This window comes from Triturus cristatus, chromosome 2_2 (assembly GCF_964204655.1).
Source record: "Triturus cristatus chromosome 2_2, aTriCri1.1, whole genome shotgun sequence".
NCBI lineage: Eukaryota > Metazoa > Chordata > Amphibia > Caudata > Salamandridae > Triturus > Triturus cristatus.
This window is the reverse complement of record NC_140582.1, coordinates 1,057,451,922-1,057,477,916: the sequence shown is the minus strand read 5'-3', so window position 1 is coordinate 1,057,477,916 and position 25,995 is coordinate 1,057,451,922.

The following is a 25,995-nucleotide window of genomic DNA, read 5'->3' as shown; positions in this document are numbered from 1 at the left end:
TCAATCTGGGCGCGGAGGCGTGCGGAGCTGCCCTGCTGTCCCGGGCCCGATCCTGAGGTGCCGTTGTTATCGCGGGACCCGCCTGAAAGCCGCGGAGCCAGACCGGCGGTGGACGGCGGCGGCTGTGGAGCTGAGACGCGGGCGAGCTGCAAATTGAGCCCGCGGCGCCCACGAGGGGTGTAGGCCCGACCCTGCCGGTGGGGAAGGGGCGGCGGCCGCGCGGCTGCCGCGGGCCCTGACGGAGCCGGAAAAGCGAGGCCCTGATCTGATGGCGACCCGTGGAGGCCCAGGAGTGGTGAGGCGGACCCCCACGAGCAAAATGGTGCGGTGGAGCAGGCGGTGAGTGCGGCTGCGAGGGACAGAATCGCTGGGGCTGCTGTGGGGGCCGGGTGCGGAGGGGAGACCCCCCCCCAATCGGGCTGGGCATCGGCGGCCGGGGGCCCAGGCCCCCCCCTCCTCCTCCTGTCTGCAGTGTGGCACTGGCCCCGTCGTACCAAGGCTGCCTGAGGGGTTCCGGGTGCTGAGGGGCCCTCTTCTGGGTTCGGGCCGCGCACCGGCGGTCGGGGGGGGGAGTGTGTGCCATCCTCCCACTCCCATTGCTCCGTGACTGGCCTTGCTGGGGGTGCGGTGCTCCGGGCCCCGGAAGGAGAGGTCCGACTTGTGGTGACGTCCCCCCTTTGGAGTTGGGGGGTGACCGCGCTGGTGAGGCGCCCCCTCGGAGGGGTTGGCTGCGCGCACGCATCGAGGTCTTGGCGGTCTGTCATCTGCGAGGCAGTCGGGAGACACTACATAGGCCCGGGCCCTGAACTGAGGTGCGGGACCTCGCCTTGTCCGTGGAAAGCTGCGGGCACTGCTGTGGACGGGGGTGTGACTGGCTGTCCTGCTGGGAGGCCCGCCAGGGAATGAGCGGTGGGTCTGGAGGTGCCTGGCCATTTCTCTACGAGGGATACCCCGGCCGTGCCTCCTTCTGCCTCCACTTCGCCTCGTCAGCATCCGTCGACGTCCTAAGGGGGTATTCCCAACCCGTTGCCCGCCCTCGCTGAACGCTGCGCCAGGAGCGCCCCCACCATGGGTAAGGATAAGGCAGCCAAGCCGACGCCCGTGGCCACCCAAACCAGGATGGACAAATTCACAACCTCTGAGAAGGGGTCCAGCCCTACGGGCTAGCCGGCCCCGGCCCCCGTTGCGGACCTTGCCGCCATCCTGCAGGCCATCAACTCGTCTCGCGCCTCCCTGGAGGGCATGGTGGGAGAGGTCAAGGTGGATGTTGCTCTTCTCCGGCAGGACTTGCGGAACGCTACCACCCGCATCTCGGAAGCCGAATCCAGAATATCCACCGCTGAGGATGACATCCGCCACCTGCAGGACCAAGTCCGAGAACTGACCACCCACTCCAAAGAACTACACCGCCGGGTCGAAGATGCGGAAAACCGCGCCCGGCGCAGCAACCTGCGCTTGGTGGGATTCCCGGAGGGGGTCAAATCGGGCCGGGCGGACGACTTTATGGAGCGCTGGTTCAGATCCTGGATGCCGGTGGACAGCCTATCTGCCTCGTTCGTAGTGGAGAGGGCCCATCGATCCCTGGCCCCCAGGCCCCCTGGTGCGCCCCCCCGGCCCTTCATCCTCAAGATCTTAAATTTCCGAGACAGGGACGCCATTCTCCCTTCCGGATTACACTCGAGAAGTCCAGGGACTGCGCCGATCTTACACTGAAGTGAAACAGAAGATGCGCTCCCTGGGCCTCCAATACCAGCTTCAGTTCCCGGCCTGCCTTCGGGTCATCTTCCAGCACAAGACATTGTTCTTCGATACGCCACGAGCGGCTTGGTCCTGGTTAACGGAGGAGCACTCCCTGCACCGCTCTGGATGTGGATCGCCTATGGGCGGGCGGGGGGGCGGGGGAGGCCCCGGACATCGAGGACCCACCGGCGGCACCGTACGTTACCCCGGGAGCGCACGGCGGAGGAGGCGATCATCACGCGCTCCGGGGGCGGCCGCGCCGGGGGTCGAGGGCCTCTTCTGCCTCCTCGGCTGCACCTGCCAGTCCCGCGGCTGGCGGGCCGTGTCACCCCGGCTGGCGGGTCCCACAGCCCGGCCTGCCGCGCCTGTGGACACCTCGGACCTTTCTCGCAGCCCTAACATTTGACACTGTGTTTCGCCGGGGGGGGGGGGGGGGTGCTGGTGCTCGGGCCTGGGCTGGAGTGCTCCGGTGTCTGTGTTGCTCTTGGCCAGGGCAGGTGAATCAGGCTTGATTTCTGTTGTATCAGGGGTCCACTAGTGCTCAAGCCCGAGCGTTTTAGCTTGGTGGTTGTTCCATTTTGTTCGGGCGACAGATGCTTCTGTTTTCGAAGTATAGGGTGGGGGGTGGGGGATTGGGGTTGGTTTGGGGCTGTTTCTTCCCCCTAGGGAAGGTTTTGTTGGTGGGGGGTGACTCCCTCTTTGTTGTTGTTCCATGGCATCTTGTAACCTTTGACCTGCTCTCCTGCTCGATGTCCCGCTGTCCTTCCTCTCTGGGGGCTTGTGCAGCCGCGCCTCCATTGACCCCCTTTTCTGTCCTGGACCATGGCTGACCCGCCTGTTCCCAAGGCCGCCATGCGCGTATTGTCCTGGAATGTCAATGGTCTTTTAGATCGCTTTAAACGCATGGCGGTCCTTAAATATGCGCAGCGTGCAGAGATTGATGTGCTCCTCCTCCAGGAGACCCACCTTCTGGGCAATAAATGTCCCTTTCTTACCCGCTATGGTTATGATAGGGTGTGGCACTCAGGTTTTGCGAGGGGATCCCGGGGGGTCGCTATCCTGCTCCGCAAGTCCTTTCCCTTCGTCCTGGCCCAGGTGCACTTGGACCCCCGGGGCATGGTAGTGGCGGTATGTGGTACACTTGAGGGGCGACCCCTCACCTTGCTGTCCCTTTATGCGGCTCCGTCCCTCCTGTCATCGGCCCTCTCTTACACCGCGGGCCTCCTCCCGACGCTTCCGGCGGGCTCACTCATTCTAGGCGGAGATTTCAATGCTGTCTACACGCCCCATCTGGACCCGACGGGACCGATCTCCCTGGCCCGAGTCGCTCGCGCAAAGCAGCTCTCGACCTGGGCTGAATCTCAGGGCCTGTGCGATGTTTGGAGGATCTGGCACCCGCAGGCTCGCCGGTACACCCACACGTCGGCGGCTCATCACTCCCATGCCCGGATCGACCTCATCTTCGTCCCGTCTACCGAATGCGCAGGGGTGCAGGATGCACGCATTCTCCCGAGAGGCCTCTCGGACCACTCGCCAATGCTCCTTGCTCTTGGCCCACCGCCCCTTTCTGCCCGTCCGATGTGGCGTCAGAACGCTTGGTTCCTCCACGACAAAGCTCTTCGGAAAGTGGTCGGTGGCGAGATAGCTGATTATTATTCTCACAATGCGGGCTCCGTCCCCTCCTTTGCCGTCCTTTGGGAGGCCGGCAAGGCGACTATTCGGGGGGCTGCTAAGGGGCATGTGCAACGGCAGAGACGTGCTCAATCCCAGCAACTCGCGGCTTGCGAAGCTCAAGCCTTGGAGCTGGAGCGACACCAGGGGACGTTGGGAGACAGCACACGGTCGCGCCGCCTGGCCTTCCTGCGGGAGGAGATTCGCCTACACTCTCTGGAGGCGGCGAAGACTCTGTGGTGCTCCTCGGTGGCCCGGGTATACGGATGGGGAGACAAAAACGGTACACTTCTCCACCGGCTGGCCACTTACCCCCGGGCGGGCAGGATCATTCCTGCCATCAAGGATTCTGCAGGCGGAACCCAAACTGTCTCGGTGGCAATGGCCCAAACTTTCGCTGACTATTATTCCCGGTTATATCGAACCCGGGAGTCTGAGATCTCCCTTGAGGAGTTGCTGGGGGCGACTGGGGCGGTGCTTGGGCGGCTGGGACGGGAGGTTTTTGAGACCCTCGATTCGCCTATCGCGCTGCAGGAGATTGAGGAGGCGATTAGCCGCCTGGTGCCCGGGAAGACCCCGGGACCAGATGGGTTCCCTCAGGAATACTATGCTCACTATCATGAGACCCTGGCCTCGAGGCTTCAGGACCTGTTTGCAGAGGTGGTGGAGAAGGGTTCGTTCCGGCCTGAAACGGACAGCTACCATAGTTGTCCTTCCCAAGACACAGCCCCCATCGCAGTCCTGCTCAGACTACCGGCCGATATCCCTTATTAATACCGAGCTCAAGATCTATGCCACGGTCCTCGCGCAGCGGTTGCGCCCGTCTCTTGCCTCCCTGGTCCACCTGGACCAATGTGGCTTTATGCCTGATTGGGGGACCAGACACTGCCTGCGGCGCCTGCATCTCGCCCTGGCACACCGAGGACGCCTTTCCCCCTATCTGGCCCTTCTGCTGGTCGACTTTGAAAAGGCCTTCGACTCAGTGGGGTGGGCATACTTGGGTGATATCCTGGAGCGCATGGGCTTCGGTCCCCGGTTCCGTGCCATGGTCGCTGTCCTGTATGCGAGCCCGCGGGCCCGTGTATTGGTCAATGGGGCTCTATCCCGCCCATTTCTCATAGGTGGAGGGACGCGTCAGGGATGTCCGCTCTTGCCCCTCCTATTCGCTCTGGCCATGGAACCACTGGCTGTACTGATTCGATCGGACCCCACTCTCCGCGGGTGGGACTGGCCAGGTATGACCCCTGACAAGATTGCCCTCTACGCGGACGACGTCCTCCTCTATCTTTCTGATCCAGCGACCTCGGGACCCCGGGTCCGCCAGATTCTCCGCCGGTTTGGCCAAGCATCGGGTCTTCATCTGAACCCTAAAAAATCCGTACTGGTCCCGTTACACCCGTCGAGGGAGTGTTTCTACTGGCAATCTGACATTCCCCTCCGGAGACTCATTTAAATACCTGGGGATCTGGGTCACCCTCCTTCCGGAAATCTGTTGGGCCCTCAACGTGGCTCCCGTAGTCAACAAGACCAGATCAGATATGCTTAGGTGGCAGTCACTCCCATTGAATCCGTTGGGGAGGGTCGCCCTCTATAAGATGATGATCCTCCCCAAGTTTCTGTACATGTTACAAAATACTCCGTGCCCCTTTCCGCGCCCGTGGTTCCGGGAACTGGATAAGATGGCGACTAAATTTCTCTGGGGTGGCGGCAGGCCCCGGTTGGCCTTAGATCGCTGCAGGGTCCCCTCCTACGACGGAGGCCTGAGCATGACTAATCTGTATCTATATTATTTGGCCACCCAACTGCTGGTGATACATGACTGGTTCTCGAATGGGTGGGATGATCCGGCCTATCGACTCGAGGTGCAATGTCTCGGGTTCTCCTCTATCCAGAACATGCTCTATGGGGCGACGGTTCCCCTGTCGCTCCCAGATGTCGTGCGGGCCCCTTTTCTGGCGTGGCGCGCAGCTTTGCAGCATACCCGCTGGTCGGGGATGAAAACACAGCTCACACCGCTTTGGCACGGAACATGGCTGCGGGAGGTGGCGGGACTTGAAGGATTTCGGCAGTGGGATCTTCTAGGGATCTCCAGCCTGGGCGATATATGGCGGGGGAGCCACATGTGTTCCTTCCAGGAGCTTCGGACCCGCTTCTCGTTACAGCCTTCCCAATTTTATAGATATCTTCAGCTGCGTCATGCGGTCCAAGCCCATATCCCTCTGGACTCCAGATTGCCTGCTCATAGCCCGCCCGAGGCTCAGGTGATGTTAGGGTGTCTGGGGAAGGGGGGGAATATCCCGCATATATAAATCCCTGATCAACAATACCCCGGTAGATTGGAGCGGACTAAAACAGCGATGGGAGGCTTGGGTGGGACCCTGGATGATGCGGACTGGAGGGACGCCCTTATGGCACCTCGATCGCTTACCACTTCCGCCAGGTTGCGGCTCATCCAACTTTACTACCTCCACACCGCCTATCTGACTCCGGACCGCCTATATCGTGCAGGCCTCCGCTTGGACGCCTCATGTGCTCGCTGTGGGGTGGATCCGGCAGATTTCTTCCATATGGTATGGCCTTGTTCCCGCCTGGAGAGTTACTGGACAATGATTGAAACCGAGCTAACTGAAGTCCTGGGATGGGAGGTCCCCCATGACCATAGAATGGCTCTGCTGGGCATAACGGACGGGCTGGACGGGTCCCGTAACGAAAAGTACTTTCTAACTACTGCCCTAATGGTAGCCAAGAGGGATATAGCGGCGGTGTGGTCACAGCCGGACCCGCCCAGAGGGGCTACCTGGAGTAGAGGGGTGGATTGGTGTACCGCTCAGGAGCGGTCGATGTACGCTGCCCGGGGCTGCCCCAAAAAATTCCGCAAAGTATAGGGGAAATGGCTGGGGGGCCTGTTTTGAAAGGTGGGGGCGCAGAGGGCGGGGGCGGGGGGTTGGGGAGGAGGGGTGGGTTTTTGCATTTGCTTGTCAATGCTTCCATGATTGGTTTTATTGATGCCAAGTTCAGCGAACTGTTGTATGTTATCCTTGATTTTGCCTTTTATGCAGAAATAAAAAAATGTGCTTATCAAAAAAAAAAAGAGCGGTTCAATGGTAAGGGGAAATAGTAGGGGCAAAAGTGGACACCCATGTCTGGCGCCTTATTTAAGTACCAAAGATTTAGATAGATTGCCATTACTTCTTATGTACACCCTTTCAGTTTATGTAGAGTGCCAAGGTTATCCTCTTGACATCTGCCAGCTCAAATTTGAGCAGGGCGACCTTCAGAAAAGCCCAAGAGATCTTGTCAAAGGCCTTGTATTCATCTAAGGCTATTGCAGTGACTGGGGAATTTAACAGTTTGGCTTTTTGCAAAACATGGCAGAAGAGTTGTTGTGGGCCATTTGTCCTCCAAGGAAGCCTGCTTGAGTGGGGTGATTTAAAAAGTGAAAGAATCCTTTCTAGTACGGTAGTGTAAATTTTGGCATATAATTTTCAAACTATGTTAGCGAAATAGGCTGATAATTTTTTATATCGAAGTGGTCTTTACCTTCTTTGGGTATTACAACTTAGGTAGTGTGAGTGAGTGAACCTTCTATGTCTCCTGTGTTGGCAAACTGACAATAGGTTAGGAAGCAGTTCTGGAAGACTTTAGGCACAGCCTTTGTGAAAAGCTTTTACTAGTTATAGCTTCCCTATTTGTAAGCTATGGATTGCTTTAAGAACTTCTACTTGTAAACGTCGCAAGAAAAGTAAGGAGGCAAGCCGCCACTCTGATATGGCACTGCTTCAGGTAATAAAAGCTATCACTACCAGGTGGAAGACCCCGTACCCCCCTTCACTATCACATTGGCGCAGAGATTTGCTGGCGAAAGATGAAAAAGATGGCCCTGCACAAAGAAGCAAGAGGCCTCCACAGCTGCCCCATATGGGGAGACTGGGATATCCTCTGGATCCTGAGACCAAATACGACACCCTCCACGCCATAGCTGTTCAACTATCATGATTTACCTCACAAGCATACCTGAGCCACACAGTATTGACCATCCTCCTGGTTTACATCTCCACTCCCCATTGAAAGTAGTCATACTTTAACATCCTCTTTCAGACAAGGGTCTCTACTCAAAGACTACAGACTAAAATGCCACCTCTGATGTCAGCACTTCTCCCCCTATTTACTAGTGCCCCCGACAGCTACCAAGTTCTACTGTCTCTTCATCTTTTACATTGTTTATTTTCTCTCCATTAACATGCACTCCCCAGCAACAAATATGTCTAAGCTATGTAATCATTCTGTGATCTATGCCAACTCCGGATACTGTGTTTCCTGTATCATTTTTACTACATCTGCCGTGATATGATGGTTTTCAAAGTCAATCTTTTCTTTGTGCAAAAGTCCAATAAAAACGTTTTGAAATTTCAAAAAAAGTTTCTGCTGGTGAACTGGTTTTATTCAAGAGGTCTTTTGACTTTATCTACGGTGGGGTTTTAAAAGTTTTCTAAGTGAGTCTCACAGTCCCTACCGTTATTGTTTTTTTTGGGCTCGTATCAATTTTTTTTAAAGAAATTGTGAAACATTTCTATGATTTCTTTAGAAGCTGTTCACATATCTCCTTTTTTGTTTCTTAAGGATGATATGGTTGTTCTGTTCTTGTTGACTAGATCATGGCCTGCCTTGTTTTTTCACAAGTCACTTCTATTTTATAAATTTAGACCCATTTATAAGCTTTTTCACTTAATATTCTGTTACCTTTGTATTAGAATTCAAAAAAGGGGACACTGTTCCTGTGGCGGGATGCAAAAAGTCACCCACGCTTAAGGGTGCAAATAGTCACCCGTGCAAAGGAGAAATATAAAAACAGGGGTGAGGAGGTAGAAAAAATAAGCAAAAGACTTCCTAGGTAAATGTGACCCAAAAGTGAGGTGGAACAGCTATTTATTTGTCCTATGTTGCCCTCACACACCCCAAGAGGTGTCATGCTTCATCATCGGGCAGTTGCTACTCGTAGGGCCGGCACTGCAATTCCCTACGGGTCCCCCGAAGGGTCTCTTTGTCGGAGATCTTTTTTATGGACTACCGGATGGTGCATGTAGGTGTGTGGGGTATGGGTCTAATAAGGGTAAAAAAGAGTGCGTGCGAAGGTGGTGGAAAAATTAATAAAGGGTAAACATAAATCGAATGTATAAAATGTAAAGCCTTGGCAGATAAACTGTTACATAAAATCTTGTCCCAGAGGCACACTATGCCCAGGTGTCAAAAGGTCATAGGTCAACATGTTTCACGCCTGTGTCGCCATAAGGGTCGTTGGCGCTTCTTCAGGACCACAGCAATAATATATGAAGTGCACGTGAAAAAAAGTGACTTCTGGCAGACACACGGAGAGGGTAGGTGTAGATGAGGCAGCCCCCCGGTGAATTTCCTGGTAATGTGCGGGCATCTCCAGCTCTCGCCAGTGGAAGTTCCTTAAACAAAATGGCGTGGTTTTCATTAGGAGCGTTCTTTCACCATGCATCTGTAACCACATTATAGGTACGCAGGTTACTGCCCCGCCCTAAAGGGTTTAGTAACAACTTTTTTTCAGTTTATCTGCCAAGGGTTTACATTTTATACATTCGATTTATGTTTACCCTTTATTAATTTTTCCACCACCTTCGCACGCACTCTTTTTTACCCTTATTAGACCCACACACCCACATGCACCATCCGGCAGTCCATAAAAAAGATCTCCGACAAAGAGACCCTTCGGGGGACCCGTAGGGAATTGCAGCGCCGGCCCTACGAGGAGCAACTGCCCGATGATGAAGCATGACACCTCTTGGGGTGTGTGAGGGCAACATAGGACAAATAAATAGCTGTTCCACCTCACTTTTGGGTCACATTGACCTAGGATGTCTTTTGCTTCTTTTTTCTACCTCCTCACCCCTGTTTTTATATTTCTCCTTTGCACGGGTGACTATTTGCACCCTTAAGTGTGGGTGACTTTTTGCATCTCGCCACAGGAACAGTGTCCCCTTTTTTGAATTCGTATGTAGGCATTTGGGAGTATGGACACTGGACCTTGAATAACTCCTTGGCCCCCCCCTCTTTTATTTGTGATTAACCTTTGTATTAGACACTTTTCCGATCCTGTAGTGCCTTTAATGCAGCTAAGTTGAACTCAGGGGCTTTGATTCTCAACTCAAGGTTGTTTAATTGTTTATAATCTTCATCTCAGAATAGTTCAGGAGAAGTCTCATCTTTTTTGTTCTCATTTATGTAGTGTAATGTCCATTAGTATTACTTTCTTCATGTCCTCATTATCAATGAGTATGTCATTCATTGCCCATTGTTTTGGAGTGTGTGTGACTTCTCCTAAGTGAATATCTGTGGAGAGATGCATGCATGGTCTGAGATCACGATCGATTCAGTTTTGGGGTTTGAAGTGGAGACTGCACATTAGCAACTAGTGAGTCCTTAAAGAGTTGGGGGATTTGACTAGAATGTGTAATCGCTTCCCGATCAGTTGTAAATTTACCACACATCTATAAAGTGATAAGATTTGCATATATGTGGTAGTTGAGCATGGGATTTGTTGGGTCTGAATTTGACTCTGGTAATGTTATCCACGTTGACGTCCATTTGTAAGTTAAAATCACTTCCCAAGAAAAACAAATTAATGTTTCTAACAAAAGGAAAAGAACGCTTTCTTTAGGACAAGAACCCTCACCACCCTGAGGTGGCATGCTTCATCAGGCGGACTCAGCGCTGGAGTGCTTTAAGGAAATCAGGGCTAAAGCCAGGTCCTTGGACCTTTCTATGGCCCCTCGTCAACCCCAGTCCGCCTTCCATCCCTTTTGTGGAAGGGGTTTCCAACCACGTCTCTACACTCCCAGCAACCACAGCCAGCAAGTTACACAATCTTTTCCTAGCTGAGGACGCGGTTCCCACAGACAATGTGGGACAGGTAACCAGAAGTCAGACCAGTCCACCCCTCCCCAGTAGCTGCAGCCTCCAAACCCCTTTAGTTTGCCCTCTGACCACCATGGGCATCCAGTGTGGGCAGGATACGCCATCACCTGCACCACCGGAGGTCAATAACATCTGACCATTGGAATTTGCAGCTCGTCCAAAGGGGCTACTCTATCCCCTTTGTGACAACCCCTCCTCCCATGCCACCCACTTATGGCACTGACAGAGAACCATGTATCCTTGCTCCATTAGAAAGTGTTAGCTTTCTTAGCCAAGGGGGCTATAGAAAGGGCACCGGCATCAGAAATAGGTAGTGGTTGTTATTCCTTCTACTTTCTGGGGCCCAAGGACAGAGGCCTTCATACTATTCTAGGCCTGCGCCTTCTCAACCTCTTCCTGAAAAAGGAGAAATTCAAGGTGCTCATGCTTGCACAAGTTCTGTCCGTGCTGGTCGCAGAATGAATGAATGAGTGATCATCTTGTAAAGTGCAATCTTTGCCCTAGGGCATTAAGGCGCTAGGGATAGAAACCAGGGGTCAAGAGTGAGAGCAATGGGACTTTTAGATATTAAAGTGCGAAAAGCCATGTCTTTAAGGATTGGCGGAAGAGAGGATGCGACTCTTGGCAAGAGATCGATAGAGGGAGAGTGTTTCAAAGCTTGGAAGCAGCGACTGCAAAGGCTCTTCCACCCCAACAGCCCTCCTAAACCTGGGTACTACCAGACAATTTTTGTTGGCAGACCGCAGTTGTTTGGTGGGAATGTATCGTTGGAAGAGTTGTTTTATTCCTTCAGGGCCAGAAATATGAAGAGGCCTATGGACTTTTCATAGGGCCTTAAACAAAATTCTCTTTTCTAAAGGAAGCCAATGCAATTTGTGGATTGCCGCAGAGACCAAGTGAAATTTAGGAAGATCCATAACAAGTCTCACTGCAGCATTCTGGACAAGTTGTAGTTTATGAATGGATCCCATCTTAATGTCAAGGTAAAGAGTGTTGCAATAATCCAGCCTGGACAGAATCAAGGCAACAACTGCCTGCATTTGAGAATAGGGAGAGAGACATGACAAGATCTTCCTCAGGATCCTAATAACCCAGAAACAGGTTGAGACAGTTCTATAGACCTGGGGGTCAAAAGAGAGGGAATTGTGAACTATGATACCAAGATTATTTGCTGATGCAGCAGGGCAAGGGCATGGTCCGAGCATTTCTGGCCACCATAAGTGAGTCCATATGGATTGTTGACTGCCAAAGACCAGGACCGCGGTTTTGTCCCCACTGAGTCGCAAATAGTTGTTTACCATCCAAGCGGCTACAGCCCGCATGCATCTGTTAAAATTTGCTGCGGAGGCCTCAATGCTGTTTGTGATGGACATGATTATTTGTGTGTCATCAGCATAGGACAGGGCTTACAGCCAGAAGCATTGAATTACCTTGGCCAACGGAGAAACATATATGTTGAATAAGGTGGGACTCAATGGGTAACCTTGTGGAACTCCATAGAAGATGGGGATGGAGTCAGAATAAAAGGAGTCCATCTTTACTTTCTGTGACCCATCTGTCAGAAATGAGGACAGAAGCTCCAAAGCAGAGTCTGATACCCCAATTTCCTGAAGGCAGTTGGCGAGATGGAATCAAAGGCCGCAGATAGGTCCAGACGTATTAACAGGGAAGTACGTCCAGCATCTACTTGGGTCCGTATGTTATTTACTGCAGATATTAAGGCAGTCTCAAAGCCATGGCCAGTTCTGAAGCCATATTGAGAGCCGTCAAGCAGATGATGTTGCGCCAAGTAGGTTCTTAGATGGGTATTTATATGCTTCTCTAGAATCTTGGAAGGGACAGGAAGCAATAAGAAGGGCCAATAGTTTTTAGGTTCTGAAGGATCCAGGTTGTTTTTCTTCAGTAGAGGCTTGACAACCGCTGTTTTCCAACTAAGAGGATAACGTTACAAAGAGATGGCCAGATTAAGCGTTGATGTTAGGTGAGAGAAAATCAGCTCTCTTCCTAGTTTCATAATCTTCAAGGGGCAGGGTTCCAGAGGGGATCCAGATGTAATCCCCCCTCTTATCTGTTTTAGGAAAGTTGTAAGGCTTGGAATTGGTCATTTGAGCCTTATTGGAAAGTTCTGAGTTAAGGCTGTCCAGGGAAGAATGAATTTGAAGAATTTTAGAGTGGAAATATTTGGCCATCTTGTCACAAAAATCCTGCAAACTATCGTTATATAATGGACCAGGCGGAGAAGAGAGAAGATTGATCACCATAAATAGTTCCCTGGGGTACTTGAGCAATTCTGTCGCAGGAGACTGGATGGTAGCGTTGGACTTGCAGGACGCATATTTCCACATCCCCCTTCCTGCCTGCACACAGACGTTACCTATGGTTCACAGTGGGCCAAGAGAGCTTTTGGTTTTCCATGCCCCCCTTCAGTCTTACCAGTACCCCTTTGGGTGTTCACCAATGTGATGGCAGTGGTTACAGCGCACCTCCTGAGTTCCAGTTTTCCCTACCACAGTGATTACTGTTGAAGGCAGGCTCGCCACAGGCAGCCGTCTCCATCTCCAGAATACAGCAAATCTTCTGCATTCGCTAGGGTTCACCATCAAAGTGCTGAAGTCACACCTGACTCCCTCTCAGACACTTTCTTTCGTCTGAGCTGTTCTGGACACAGTGCAGTTTTGGGACCATCCTCCTGAGTTGTGAGTCCAGGATATTCAGACTATGATACCGATGTTTCGGCCTCTATCTTAGAATTTGATGAGATTGTTCCAGAGTCTGTTAGGCCTCATAGCCGCCTGCATCCTGCTTGTGACAAATGCCTGTTGGAATATGTTGGCTCTGCAGTGGGACCTGAAATTCCAGTGGGTGCAACATCAGGTGGAATCAATCCAACATGGTCCAGATCTCGGAGGGAATTGCAAAAGACCTGCGGTGGTGGATTATGTACTGTGATTGGGTCAGTGGCAGACCCCTCTCCCTTTCGCAGCCATAGCCGACTGTAGTGGCAGATGTGTCACTCCTGGGCTAAGGTTGCCATCTGGGAGAGGTGGAGATGAGAGGACTCTGGTGTCCAGGAGAATCCAGGCTCCACTTCACTCTGTTTGAGCTTTGGGTGATCCAGTTGGTATTGAAACCCTTTCTTCCTTCAGTTAGGGGAAGGCTGGCACAAGTGTTCACAGATAACACCACCGCAATGTGGTATTGCAACAAACAGACAACGAGTCTTAGTTTCTTTGGACAGGGCTGAAATACCAGGGTATATATAGCCTTAGTGGTTCACCACCCGACGGGCTCTCTGAATGCCCGGTCGGACACATTCAGCAATCTATGCTTAGCGGATCATGAATGGCATCTCCGTCCAGAGGTGACACAAAGTCTCTTCCAAGAGTGGGGAGATCCTTGGTTATATCTGTTTGCATTCACCAAGAATGCGCAATGTCACCAGTTTTGTGATCTGGATTTGCCAAGGCAGCTCTTGCTCACAGATGCTTTTCGTCTTGAGTGGAGATCTGGCCTCCTGTACATGTTTCTGCCAATACCACTCCTGCCCAGAGTTTTGAAGAAGATAAAGAATGACCGGGCCAAAGTTATTCTTGTGGCTCCAAATTGGGCATGGAGAGTCTGGTATCCTGAGATGTTGAGTATGAGCAGTGGTCCTTCGATCAGGCTGCCTCTTCGGGAGGATCTTCTGTCGCAGCAGCAGGGCAGGGTTCTGCACCTGAGCCTGAAAACGCTTTGCCATCATGCATGGAGATTGAGCGTTGACAGTTGACAGCTTTCAACCTTTGGCCCAAAGCCTGCAATGTTATCTTGCCAGCCAGGCGACCCTCCACCAAGACGGTATATGCCTGCCAATGGAGCAGGTTTGTGGCATAGTGTGCCGATAAACATGTTGACCCTGTACCCGCATCCCTTTCCCAGGTACTCTTGTTTATTCTTACCTTAGCTCAGCAGGGCACTGCTTTGGACACACTAAAAGGTTATCTTTCTGCCATTTTGGCATTTCTGTGGTTGCTAGATCAGCCGTCCCTTTTCCAATCCCCTATTGTACATAAGTTCCTGAAAGCTTTCCAGCACATGTTTCCGCCAGTGCCTTTTATGATGCCCCAGTGGGACCTCAACCTGATTCTCACTTTCCTGATGTGGGCTCCCTTTGAGCCCCTCAACAACTGTCCACTCAGGTTTTCCTAGTGGCAATGCCTGGAAGGTCAGTGAGCCACAAGCACTGTCTGTGCATCCTCCATATCTTACCTTTTACCCGGACTAACTGGTTCTTTGAACTGGGACATCCTTCTTCCTACAGTCACTACTTTCCATGTAGGCCAGTCCATCACGCAGCCTACCTTTTACGCCTCACATCACCCCTCTAAACAAGAAGAGAGACTCCACCAGCTGGACCCAAAAGAGTGTTTTCATTCTACCTTGATCGCAGTTGAGAATTTCAGGTGGACGATCAACTTTTCGTGGGGTAGGTTGGTGCCAAAAAAGGGAAGGTGGTGCAGAAGCAGACCATCTCATGATGGATAGTTCTCAGGCAGCAACACAGGCTTCCTAACACATGTTCATAAAGCACTACTGCTTAGACAGTCCGGTTCAGCGTGACAGTCATATTGCTCGTTCAGTCCTACACGAGTTCTTAGTCTAATCTGTATAACAGTCCCACCTCCGGGAGGTATTGCTTGTGTATCTATTCTAAGGTAAGGAATCTCGACTAGAAATCTCTATCAGATGAGCAAGTTACTTACTTTCAATAAAGCCTTATCTGATGGAGATTCAGCCACAGATTCCTTACTGACCCACCCATCTTCCCCACTCTGCGACCAGATTATAGAGATATGGATTAACCCCTTTAAGGGTCCTAGCTTTGCTCACCAGTGGCCAGTGTTCCTCATGGTTCAGCTCTTATGGCGTGGAAAGTTCCAAAAGAAACCAGTGTCTGCACGCTGGTGTGGCGCCTTTACAGGCACCGCGACCACCACGCCCGCCACGGACGACACCACATTGAGCCAAACTACACCACCTAACGGCACATTGGGGTACTGCTCACCAAAAGTTTCCAGATCGAGTCTGATGCCTGAGGAATATTCTAAAGTCAGGTATCTGTGGCTAGATTGTCTCTTCCAGATAGGGCATTACCAAAGGTAAGTAACTTGTTCTTCTGTGCCAAACAAAATGGCTGTGAAAGAAAACAGTAAGAACCATAAGTATCATTATAAAAAACAGTAATATCAAACAGCCATGCCCATTTGAGAGATAACCTCAACGGTGAAACAAGAGAGTTCTGATTTTCTCCACGATCCATTGCCTCTCCCTTATGTGAGTAAATACAAATGTTTTAAGTCCTCCGGATTGTTGAAAGTTGATGTCTTGTCAATAAAAGTAACTTTTAAAAGCTCAAGAGTGAATGAGGCCAAATCCAGCATTCATAAATCTCAAAGCAGAATGGTCTAGAAATTAATTTTGTCTGTTAGCTGTTGAACGAGCTACATCCTGGGTGAAGAAAACTGTCTGACCTGTTTCGTATCAGAAAGTGATTTCATAAGGTCCAAATACTGTAGAAAATATTCAATGGTACCCCATGGTCGAGCTGAAGTGGATTTGGTCTAAGATAGAGATTCAACATGATGGCTTTCTGTATATTAAAGTCAGGACCGTCTTTTAGGCCAACAAATTTGGGAATTTTAAGCTGCAAAAAGTAGATCATATCCAAGCCCTCCGTAGCCTTAGAAATGCCATAGATTCTCAGAATATTATGCCTATTACGGTTTTCTAAATCTTCAGTTTGTGTTTTTTAAGCAGAAAATTCATTTTGATAATGAGTCCCCCTTAGCCTCAACATCTTTGTCATTACTAATTTGTTGTTCCACTTCAGAAACTCTAGATTCATCATTAAACCATTTCTCCTCAATTCTTTGAAGAGTGGTGTTCGTTTCGAGAACAAAAGGTTTAAAACTTTTGATTTCATCCATTAGGTCCTTTAGTGGTAAGGGTAACAGATTTAGTTGGAACAACTATCTATTTTCCCCCTTTTATTAACATTGCCCAACTGTTCTTTTTGAGAGGTAACCAAAGATATAGTAGAGGCATGAGGTTTTGGAGTACAAGAATACTAATGTTCCTTGGTGAGTAGTATAAGCCCAATCTGTTTGGTTAAGAATAAGAGTAGTAGTACAAGTTATATTGGAATACAGTGCGTGAGAAACTTAAATTGGACACTGAGAGAATGAGGCAAGCAATACGATGCAAGGCAGCAAGAGTTACTTTTTTATATGGGGTGATTAGAAAAATCCCAGCATATGCAGACAAATCTTGCTTGCACTTTCTTACCTTGACAAATCCCTCCCGGCCCTTATATCAATCATTGGACACATTTCCATATTTTTGGGTTGCACCGTCAATTGGGGGAAAAACGAGTCATTGCATATGTCCAGAGTCATAACGCAAGCCACCACAGCAGGGAATCAATATCATTTTCAATTAAAATTTGAAAGACTCAAATACTTGGGGGTATACTTTAACAGGGGACTAGAACTAATGGTACCCGATAAACTGGATCCACTCCTAGCCAAACCTTATGCAGACTGTGTGACATGGTCACATTTACACCATTCCTTATGGGGCAGAATACAAACTGTGAAGATGGTGCCTGTACCATGATTTACGTATGTCTCAGTATGCTACCTACCACTTTCAGACAAGATCCCCTTTTTACGATCCATTGAGAAGAGATTTTAAGGACTTTATATGGAGTGACTTCAAACCGAGCTAGAGAATTTCTAGACTGATATCGACAGGTGGTGCAGGAGTATTACTCTCCCTTGTGTTGAGCACTACTAAAAGGCGCTATACTTCTTACAATTAGTCCATCAGTGGCCGAAAACAAGGGATTCCCCTTTGTGGGTTTCTATTGAATATGCCCTCAAGAACAGCTGACCAGCTCTCCAATCACTGTGCAAAAACAGGTCACCTTACCCACAAATCCCAAACCCCATGGTCGAAACCATGATACAGACTTGGTTCTATTCACACAAAATACTGCAGAGAAACGCCAGACTGCATACTACAGCACCTATATGAAACGATGTTTGCATCTTTGTGGGAGGATGACCCATATGGTGGGAGACATAGTGGAGGGTAGGTATTCTCACCTTAAGCTAGTTATTTACGCATGGGAATCTTAGACTCTGATATTAATCAGGTGGAATTTCACATACACCCAATCAGAAATGGAAATATGTTCAATGGAAACACTGCCTTAAAGGTAAATTGGGGACATTGCATGGACCATTATGGATTCCCCTATTCAACAATGCAGCAGTTGCATTCCAAACCCCTTTTACTACACCTGCGTGGTAAAAGGCTGAGACTTGTATGGATGGAATACATGGAGACTGGGAAGACCTAATAGAGAGAATCTGGACAAGGGGGTGAGGGAATCTAGCATAAAATTATGTATTTTCAGATCTTTGCAGGACTGGTAGACACCAAAGAGACGGAAGCAGGAAGATATTGCATCACCTGAATTGCTGGATGTGTGTCCTGTTGCGATGTTGTACGGTACGTGTCCTCGTTGACTGCCCAGACATACTCCCAAATTCAACTATGCTAAGCCAAACACAAGAGCTGCCCTCACCCACTAAGAATTTATTTACATCAACCAACCCCATTAACAGGCCACAAGCAACGCTTCATAGCATCAGCTCTGACCACTGCTAAGATTGGTAAACTGCAACATTGGTGATCACTGCAAATACCAACACATGATGGATGGTTAGCAGAAACATACACAATGACTTTGACTGTGCAGCTTATATATAAACAACAGGATATTATGGAGATCTTTCAAAATATCTGGTCACCATTTATTAATACAAACCTGGGAAAAACATGAGGAAATTACGCAGGGACAGGAGACCTTTCTCTGAGGCAGGATCCCATCCCCTGCACCTCCCTTAGCTTTACGGCTCATTGGACCTGGTTAAAAACTGCCTTCACTGGTCATGTCTCCACCTGTTTCCCCCTTTTACCTCTACAGATGTGTCCCCACCCTAAACTTGCAAGAACTATGGGCTGTAAGCCACAGAAACAACAGCTGTTTGTGTGTGAAATAGGGGACCTTGTAATAAACATCCAGCTAAAATTACCACTTCCTTCCTGGTCTTCTACCTCCCTGCCCCCATCCCCAATTTATAGCGCCCTGTTTAATATGGTCAGATAGTGCTCTGAATACGGTTTGGGGGCACCACTGGTCTTACAACTTCTTCTACTGTTATTACAGCTCACCCTCTATCATGGGTATGGGGTTTACAACTCCCTCTATATAATGGTGATGACATATGGTGGTTAAGGATTTAAAGCTGACCACCTAATAGATGCCTGACATTGCATATATCACCTATGAACACTATCCCCCTCCAACGTCTCGTCCAGTCCCCACTTCCGACTTGTCATCAATATTGTCCCACTTTCTCCACCTGTCCCTACTTCCCACTTGCAATCACTATTGTCCCACGTGCCATGCACGGTTAGAGACTGTTATATATGAGTAGGTGCAGTTGAATGGTTGCAGTAGGGATCCTATGTTGTCAACTTATCCCACCTACGTCCACCATTGGCACGTGCCATACAGTTGTACCTCAGCGACTTTAAATTTGACCCCTTCAGGTACACAGGACATTCCTACAGGTCTCGCCCAGCCCCTGTTTGTTTCTTAGCTTCTATATCTTAACTGTGCACTTCGGCACTGAGATTTGTATTGACACTTGTTATCTTTCTGACTGGGTGGTTATGTTGTAGGACAGTGCTTACTTCTAGAATCTCCTTGTATTTATGGAGATATTTATTTATTTATTTTTCCTCTTCAGGCACAGCATAATACATGCACATTTGGTGATGTCTGATGCTGCTACACAAGGCTGTGTAACCGATATCGATTGACAGTCATCACTGTACCTTCTGTATTTGTGCTTAAATGAACCATATATAAAAAATAAAATAAAGAAACAGATCTGTAACAAACATGAGTCACTCCAAAGACCACATTCAATATGGTGTTTACTTGGGTTGAGTAGGTGTTAATATGGAAATCAATGCATTCATTGATTAAAAATGGAAAATCGGCCTTATTAATTGAATCGCCCCCTCTGAACTCCACATCTAACTCAACTCGCAAATATGTAGTTAGGCAAGTCCTGAGACCTAAGCCTGAGATTACTGATTGATGGGTCACAGGTTGGAAGGTGCATAGCTGGTAGCCAAACACTCGGGCAGGAAACTTGATCAATCCCACAGATAGGCGCAGCGACATTACAACGGTCAGGGAAGATTGCCTCAATAAAGCACACATGGACGAAGGGGGCATGTGTGCTCCTAAAACACCATAAAGTAAGATGACACATGAGTAAGGAACACATAGCCAATCAGGACCTTGCACATGTAATGATCACGTGCTCCCCATGCCGGACATCTGGACACGGTATCCACTGGTTACACTGTGTCCATGCGAGGTCGAGACCCACCTGCAGTAACCATTTGACCATTCATTTATTACTCCAGAGCCAGCAACCAACATTTCTCACCATATATGGTACACTGTTAACTTTTATGACCTTTAGTGTTTAGTATAGAAGGACATCTACTGGATGGTAAATTGAGACAGTCCTCAGACCTCTTGCCTGTAACTGTTCTCCCAGACAGAACATTTAATTAAACAAACTGTTCCTGTTTTGCCAAACGCCTCTTGTCTTCTGTTTTTCTAAGGAATTAGAACTCAAGCAACATAGGGATAGCAATTTAATTAACCCACAGTGACCAGTACAGAGGCAGGGAACAGAAAGGATAGGGAGCCTAAGACAAGCGGAACTGTTGCCTAGAGTCCAGTAAGCGAGCAAAAGCGATGGAGGAATGACAACTTGTGAGTAGCACAGCACTGTAGGACAACGGGAGGAAGGAAAACTGGGAGTGCCCTGCCTAAGAGGGAACCAACCACAGACCCAACTGAGAAAGAGAAAACAAAAAAGTGTGGGAACGCTAAAGATGTGCAAAGTGAGCTGGAAGTGGATAAAGTCCAACAGCCGCTGATCACAAATACAGTACTTCATGCTAGCTGTCCTTTCAACTGGCTCTGTCTCCCACCCCAGAAGTGAAACCAACAGCGGACCCTGCTGGCCCGAGCTTCGCAGACCCAGCTGTAAAGGGATCGCCCCATTTTCACCTACCCGTTCTCCAGAGCTTCCAAGGCTGTATAAGTTTGTTGAACTCCTTTAATTTTCTAGGACCCATGGAAAATGTGCTTATTAGACGAGAATGTTTTTCTGTAGGTCTGACCCCTGGATAACTCGGAGTCTGAGGCAGATTCCTAACACTATCACAGAGACGGGAATGCAGGTGCTTCATGATGCTGCCACCAATGTATTGGGTTTGTCACACATTGTCACCCAGGATGCTCGGCTTGTCAGTTAGGCATCACATCCAGCAGGCAGCGACCAACAGACTACTGAGCATGGACACCGATAAAACACTACATCAGGACCCGATCTCAGCCACTTGCCTTTTCTAGTTTCGACATCTGGGTTTCCCAGGGAAGCACATGGAAGTGTTGGAATAGTTTCTGGGCTGGTGTACCAATGTCACTTGCAAACAAATATGGGCAACATTTTGTGCATCATGCTTGTAAATTAATATACATCTCATGGCTCTTTAAATGTACTTGCTAGGCCTCGCAAAGCTGGGACTCCATGCATGTGCATGAAACACACAAAAGGTGACAGGAGGCTGCTTGCACTAAGTCTAACTACAGGCAATTGCTCAGGGTAGCACTCTAACCCTACGCCCCGGGGACAAACACCTCCCCTGGGCCTGCTTTTTTTTCTTCTAGAAAACAGATGGGAGCTGCTCGCCCCTGGGACCACCAACTCCCTGGGGTGGCCCGGGCAAACAGAAGGAGAGTGGCTGCGCAGCCCCCCCTCCTGCAGCCATCCATAAATGGCCCTGGGGACTGCAGCCCTCTAGGACGTGCTCCTGCTATGTCCGGAGGTGGCCCACCCCAGGGACACAGCTGTTTGCTTTTGCTTGACGGGAGCTTTGAATGCCCCGCCAAGCAAAAGCACACACTCCAGATCCCGCTGGTGAGAGCTGTCTAAGTGCTCCCGCCCACTAGAAGTGGAGGCTCAATCTCTTTCCCTGCCCACAGATATGAAGGCAGGAAAAGAGATTAAACAATTGCTCCTGCGTGGAGAGAGCTATCTTTTCAGCAGTCACTCCGTGCAGCAGCAATGCTGGCTCCCGCAGGAGGCAGTGAGCTGGCAGGGACCGGGGGGCATTCAGGTTCTCTCCATGGTCCCCAACGCTGGTGACTGAGTGCCCTGGTTGGACTCCAGGTCACCCAGCATTACAAGGATGGGCCCCAAAGGATGGGGTCCCCAGGCCCTTAATTATCCCAAGCAGGGGGGCCGCATCCCCTTTTTTAATATATATAAATTAAGGCCAGGAGATGGGGTCCCTGGGGGCAAAATTGGCCCAGGGAGGTAGGCCGAGCAGCCTCCCTCCCCCATTTGTTTATGGCTGGGCCCCAGGGGATGGGTCCCCATGTCTGAAATCAGTCCAGGGAGGGGGGCTTTGTGGCCCCCCTGAATGTATTATGGGGATGGGGTTCCCAGGGCCAAAACCAGCCCAGGGGCCACGCAGCCCTCCCATCCCCATTCAAATGTGACCTGGTCACACACACCCACACACTAAAACACCTACTCACAGTCCCACTCACTCATGCACCCACTCACACACCCACTCAGACCCTCACGCACCCACTCAGAGACTCACCCATTCACTCACAGACCTACTCAGACACTCATGCAATCACTCTCAGACCCCTCAGACACTTATGCACCCACTCACAGACCCACTCACACACCAACTGAGACACTCACACACTCAGTCACAACCAAGACACTCTTGCACTCACTCACACACTGATTCTCAAAAGTTACAGGTAGAGAATAAAAGTATAAAAACCTTACAAATTCACAGAACAAAACTAAGGTCACAGGGGGCGTAAGTTATAGTTAGCTCTAGTAACTATAACTGCTGGATTTCTCTGATTCTGTATCAGAGAAATATAAGCCTAACTAACGTCCCTGTAACCTTTAGTTTTATCTGTGATTTTTTTTAAGGTATTTCTTATTCTACTTCCTAACTATAACTTCCCTACAACCTTTGATTTTTTTTTTTTTTGAGTGACTAAGGTTTTTTTAAAATTCCATTTCTTAACTATAATGTTCCTGTAACCTTCGTTTTTTTAATTGAATACCAATAGTGCACTGCAGGCGGCGTGGCTACCCAGCCAACATGGCGGATGCAAGTCCCTAACGCTCGGACTGCTATCCCCCTTAAATCCGACACAATTATCCTGTAAGTAAGCCATCCACATTAGTAATGAATGGGATCAGGTGACTGAGGATCTGCTGCACTCGGTGAGCCTTGAGTCGAGTCATTTCGCCCATCGGGACCGCGATGGAGGTGGTGAGGAAAGAAAGGCCTGTTGTGAGGCCGCGCGTGGACTTTCCAAGTCGGAAGATGGCCACCAGCGATTAGGCGTCTGCTCCTGCGGCAGCGGAGAACTGTCACCCAAGTCGTACACAAGTGGGTCCGAGCAGTAGGAGCGTCGCTGCCGACGGAGAGCCCAGTATCGTGTCGCTCCACCCCCCGGAGCCACAGCTGCCGTGGTAAGGAAGACAGAGACCTATCCTATGTGAGGAACGTTTGCCATTGCTGGGCGGCAACTGTGGTGGCAGCGGAGAGCGAAAAACCCACTCAATGGCATTGTGTGAGGCCAGGCAACGGAGGCATAGCTGTGTCCGAAAAAGCCCCAAATTGCACCACTTTGCGTGCGGACGGTAGCCGTTGGGAAGCGGCCGCCTGTGCCTGAGTGGCAGTCCCCCTCGGCGGAGAAGAACGGCAGGAGTGAGGGGTCAGTGATTTCGCAGAACCCCTGGGCCGGGAGAGGCGTAGCGACACACACCGGTTATTCTAGCAAGCCTCGGTGGAACAGATCCCGGTGACTTGGACCTTTGGAGCGGCGCCGCTGCTGCGGAGTGTGTGTGGCTGCTGTGCGGCAAACCTGCGGGGTCCCTGTGAGTTGGGCCTGGGCCACCGTGGAGACATTAACGGCCCGTGGTAGAGGTTGGAGCAGCCCTGCGCTGAAGTGGTCCGATGTGTACAGTCGGGCAGAATAAGCTGCAATGGAGGGGAAGTTGATTTGAGCATTGGTGAGGTGGAAGTGGAGGAAATACTAACAGGCACACGGCGCTTGTCGAGAGGGGCTTGAGCGGAGCTGAGCTGGTGCTGGCGAGTTTTGCGGAAATATTGATCGGCCCCTAGAGGCATGGACCAACGCAGACAGGTTGATAACAGTAGGGTAAAAATTACAAAAACGCTGGAGCCTGAGAGACAAGCGAACACCGCACCGCCGTAGCAGACAATAGAGTGAGGTGGCGCGGGCGGAGGCCTACACGAGTTCATCGCGACTTGGGGGACGTGGACCCTCAATTGATACCAGCGCTGTGGTAGCCACTGCGAAGCACTGAAAGGGAGCAGGGAGGAGGCACTTAATGTGCGCAAAAGCTGCAGGCCCCCACTCTCACGCACTTAAGACACTACTACTTGCAGGGAAAAGACCCACACCGGTAACCGTTTTTGGGGAGCTTAGTACTAACTGCATCGTCTTGCAGCTGTGAAGGCCGACAGTCCCACACTCCGCCACCCACACATTGCTGTAGCCAGACACTCTACCATCGCTGGAAAGCTGGGAGACCTATCCTACTGGCAAACTATCAAGGAGGAGGTGATACACAGAACCCTCAGGTCAGTGCACGCTACCCTGTACACAGTAAGCAACAGGTAGCGTGGCTACCACAAACGGCCCCGTCTGGTTGTGTCTCCTGGGTGGCCCGCGCAGGTGCGGAACTTTCTAAAAGTGACATCACTGCCAGTGCATCGCCCTCTCTGGCAACTAACCACGAATGCCCATGGCGCAGCAGCTTGTAATGGGCCGGATGCAAGCCAAGATACAGCAGGAATCCCTGCGCGCGGGCAGCTTCGACCCCATAAGCATGAATGCTTGAGGTGTGACAGAGCCAACGACCACAGCCCTGGCGACCAAAATGGACTCAGTACTCACAGCAGTGGAAAAGATTGGTGCTGCACAGGAACACACCAGGACCTCCCTGGAAACTCAGATAGATAAGGTCACCTCGGACTTCACACTACTCCATGCAGACCACCGTAAATTGGCCAAAAAAGTCACTATACAAGGCCAAACACTGAAGGAGCTCCAGCCTGTCACGCAAAGCCATACAGCTGCACTGCAAGACTTGATAGACACCTTCATGCCCTGGAAGACCGAGCAGAAGATGCGGAGGGACGTTCCCGCCGCAACAACATTCACGTGGTGGGCCTACCGAAAGGTGAGGAAGGAAGGAACCCGGAGCAATACATGGAGCGTTGGCTGCGCGATCTCCTACCCCAGGGAACATTGTCAATGCAATTTGCGATGGAAAGAGCCCACCGCGTGCCGGCACAGAAACCCCAACCAGGAGCCAGCCCACGAGCGTTCATTTTTAAAATGCTACAGGGACAGAGATGCGGTACTCCATGAAACACGCAAGATGGAAAGCCTCAAGGTGAGAGGAAGCCAAGTTATGCTCTTCCCAGACTACACCGCTCTGGTGCAGCGACGTAGGAGTAACTATGCAGCGGTGAAGCGCAAGCTCAAAGCTCTAGAACTACCATACTGGTTGCTGTTCCCGGCCCGGCTGCAGGTGGTCACGAAAGAAGGGACCCGCTTCTTCGACTCTTCCGTGGAAGCGTGGGACTGGCTGGAGGAGTCGGGGTTGTGGACGGGCGTAAGGCCTTCGGACCCAGATGGCGACAACTCAGCAGGCAGGAGAACCAGACAACGAGGGACTATGAGAAACGCAAAACCTGGGACTGCAGACTCAAGCCCGGAGAAAATAAGGAGGGAAAGACGCCCTGGAAGCAGTTACAACCCTCGGATCTCCACACCCCAAAGAACGATCGGACTTCTACACACAAGATACGTTGGTGGCCAGTGGCTCCTCATCGCCATCAACAGAAATGTCCAAGGATCTCGGCCTACCAGTGATAACCCAACTGCTGATGGCATTGTGATGAACTCTGACACAGGCAGCTCACGCAAGTAGAACATTGTTAACATCTACGATCTTGCTCACTGTTGAGTGGAGGGGTGGATCTACTGGGTTAAGTACCATACACACCCCACACAGAGATGTTATAGTAACAATGTGCCCGCCATTGGCCGCATTATACATATCAGAGGAAACACTTTCACCCGATACAGCATTTAGAACTGCAAACTGCTGGTCCCGCGAGACAACACAGGTGACTACATAGATGGCACACTACACATACAGGAATTGGGGGGATGGTCATAGCGCAACATCACTAGTGCGCGCACCCCAACAGGCAACACACTGACCTAGTTTGCACTACTCAATTGTTAGAGGTTTGGACGGACATTTCGAAATGTCCGCCCCAGATGTTATGATGTTCTTAGTTCATCTATTGTTTTTGTTGCAGCATCCCGACTCACTTATACCTGTCCCTGACCTCCGT